The following is a 3,096-nucleotide window of genomic DNA, read 5'->3' as shown; positions in this document are numbered from 1 at the left end:
TTAGTCCAAATGGGCGGACCACCAAATGTAATTTGGAAGTAAAAGCTGCTGATCTGTTTCTACACTGTGACTCTGTGAGGATCCAATAAAGCAGGAGAGTCAAACTGGATCACACGGGGGCCAAAATCCCAAACACACCTGAGGTCGTGGGCCGGACAGGGTAAACATTTATGGACCACTCTAAAGCTACATTATTAAAACTGTAAAACTGTAACTTTAAAACATAAACATGAATAATAAAAAGGCAGGAATATTATTCCCGAAAAAATCAACTTAAACCTTAAATAACTTTCAATATTTTACTCTCCATAAAAAATATAGTTTGTCAAAATTATACAAGTTAGAAATAAGAACAAGATAACATCGGGTCATTAATAATAAAATAAAATGATCTGGAGGGCCGGATGGAATTACCCGGAGGGCCGGATCCGGCCCCCGGGCCTTGACTTTGACACGTGCAATAAGGCTTTTATGCACAAGTGTATGAACATACGTGTGGATGGTTTGTCAGTAGCTGATTCTTCTTCATTGGCAGTAGATCCCTCTTTCACATCCTTAAAATCCTCCTTTAGCGACTCAAGTTTTTCCTGGAGCAGCTGTAGCTCCTTCTTTGATAGCTGTGGCTGATCCTTCAGCTGTAGATCCATTTTCATCAGCTGTAGATCCTCCTTAGGTATCTGGATCCGCCTTTGGTTTGAGAACCTGTTTCAACAGATCAACCTTCAGCTGTAGATCATCTTTAATCAAATAGATAATAGAAAAAAGCAAGCTCAGATTTTAAAAATGATTCAAATGTTGTTCTGTATTTTATTTGCATTATTTTGTCTTTTACCTGCATTTTATAACTCTGTAAACTGTCTATCCCTTCAACCTGCAGCTCCAGAGCCACGTCTGGCTCTTCTACCAATCCATTGTGACTCTGGTTAAAGAAGAATACAACGCTTTTAGTTTAAAAGTAACTGTAAAAAAAGTAAAGTAACTTATAAGGGGTTTGATAATCGAGAACTAAACTTTGGAAAAACTCCAGTGGTTTAGGTGTGCCTCACGGTCAAAAACATACGGCTAATTATCCCTATTTTAATTTTATAAAGTTAAACGTATGAATTTCTGGCTAAGAAGCTCCGCAAACATTTAAAAAAAATGTTTTGCTGACATTATTCGACCTACCACTAGATCTGCTCCATCGAGATGATCCTGTGACACAGGAAGTCTTTTATTTTGAAAGGAAGTCTTATGAACCTCTATTAAAAGGTATGAACTGTATCATATTTAGGAAAAAAGTCAAATGCCTCATAAAGTCCTTTTTATTTATGCCAAAAAAATTATAGTTTATGTTTCTTAAGAAAAATAACAATAAGATAAATACAAAGTCTGATTTTCTAAAGGATGTGAGGCTTCTACCGGGTTGTGGTCGGTGAGAAATCAACTCCTTCAAGTGTTAAAGGTTGCAGACCGCTGTCTTAAACTCTGTTTTATTTCTTTTAACATCAACCTGCCGAAAGGAATCCAGAAGGAAATTAGTTTGAGGCAATAATCTGAAATATTTACGTGTTTTAACGTTCATTATTATTCATTGTGCGTTTCTCAGTAATCAAATCGATTCCTCATCACCAGGTCTAGATCCTTCTTTAGATCAGCCTTTAGCAGTTATAAATCCAGCTTAGGATGCTGCAGATTCATCGTCATCATCTGTAGATCCTTCAACCGACAATGAAGATCATTTTTAACAGCCAAAGAGAAGTCTTCATCAGCTGTGGATCCTCTAGCAGTTCTTAATCCATTTTCATCAGCTGTCGATCTTTCTTCTCCTGTTTTAGATTTCTCCTTATCAGGTGTCAATCATCCTTCATCACCTGTGGATCTTCCTTTGATCTTTTATCCAGTATGGATCATCTTGAATCAGCTACAGATCCATTTTCACACCTGTAGACCCGACCTTAGCTACTGAATCTCCTCCTTCACCAGCTTTAGATTGTTCTCCTTTAATCTTGTTTTATGAATCTGTCCTGGATTCTTTTTTCATCAGGACGTTGCTGTTGTTCTGTTGAACTTCAGCCTGCAGAGGATCAAGTTAGCCTCTGATTGAGAAGTTGTAGTTGTGAAGTTCATCTCTGGGTTCAGTGTGACCTGTGATGTCTAAGTCCTTCTGAAGCATCAGTCAGAGATCTTTCTACAATCAGGAGCCTTTCATTTCCCTCCTTAAAGCGTCTGCGTCACATCCCAGGAACCGAGGCGGCAGAGACGTCTGACAGACAGCAGAGAGATGCTGCAGGCTCTGAGGAGCTCAGGATGAGAGGCAGCCATGTCTCAGCGTCCAGGTTCCAATTATCCTCTTCTGCTCGATTTTTTTTGTCAGATATTTAGGAAGCATTTCATGAGGAAACTTCTCTGTAATAAAAAAGCTGTTAGTTTGAGTCCAGTTTCCAGTCAAACCAAACAGATTCAGTGACACAAATATCACAAATGCATCTATTTTCTCATGTGCAGCTGCTCACCTGCGTGCAGGTGGAACAGCGGCCTCCTCAGACATCTTGTTCTCCAAGGCGGGGGCCTCGCCTGTCAGGCTGAACGCCCCCTCCTCCTCAGCTGCTCATGTAAACAAGCTCTGCTGCAGACCTGAAACAAGAGAGCTCACTTTCCGGCTCGCAGCACCTCCGGCTGCGGCGGTTGGAGCTGCATCCTCGCCACGCCGCTTTCCCTCCTAATCGGGGGTGTCAAACTCAGAGGATGGGAGCTGTGTTGGTGGGAGTCATGGAGACGCAGGAGCTGTCACTCCAGGAGCAGCTGACTGTGCAGGAGGAGAAGATGTGCTCCTGGATCGTTTGGGGCGAGGAGAATGAGAGCAGCTGGAACAGATTGTTGTCAAAGGATGGAGGGAAGGATGAAGGGATGGAGGGATGGATGGAGGGATGGAGGGATAGAGGGATGGAGGATGGAGGGATGGAAGGACAGAGGGATGGAGGAATGGAGGGATAGAGGATGGAGGGATGGAAGGATGGAAGGAGGGATGGAGGACTGAAGATGGAGGGATGGAAGATGGAGTGATGGAAGGATGGAGGATGGAGGGATGGAAGGATAGAGGGATGGAGGGATAGA

General features: G+C 42.3%; 1 long non-coding RNA gene across 2 annotated transcripts; it reads right to left on the bottom strand.

Annotated features, from left to right (window-relative positions):
• Positions 1–366: 366 nt before the first annotated feature.
• On the bottom strand, positions 367–2,966 carry LOC118597904. Of its 2 annotated transcripts, none has more exons than XR_004946908.1 (3): positions 2,496–2,966; positions 833–2,388; positions 367–702 (listed from the first exon to the last, which is right to left on the bottom strand). It is a non-coding gene; the product is annotated as an uncharacterized LOC118597904 (long non-coding RNA). The 2 variants fall into 2 exon arrangements; XR_004946909.1 differs by having other exon boundaries at positions 833–919.
• Positions 2,967–3,096: the final 130 nt, after the last annotated feature.

Source organism: Oryzias melastigma, linkage group LG21 (assembly GCF_002922805.2).
Source record: "Oryzias melastigma strain HK-1 linkage group LG21, ASM292280v2, whole genome shotgun sequence".
Taxonomy (NCBI): domain Eukaryota; kingdom Metazoa; phylum Chordata; class Actinopteri; order Beloniformes; family Adrianichthyidae; genus Oryzias; species Oryzias melastigma.
The sequence above is the reverse complement of the archived record's forward strand: the minus strand, read 5'-3'. Positions and strand labels throughout refer to the sequence as shown.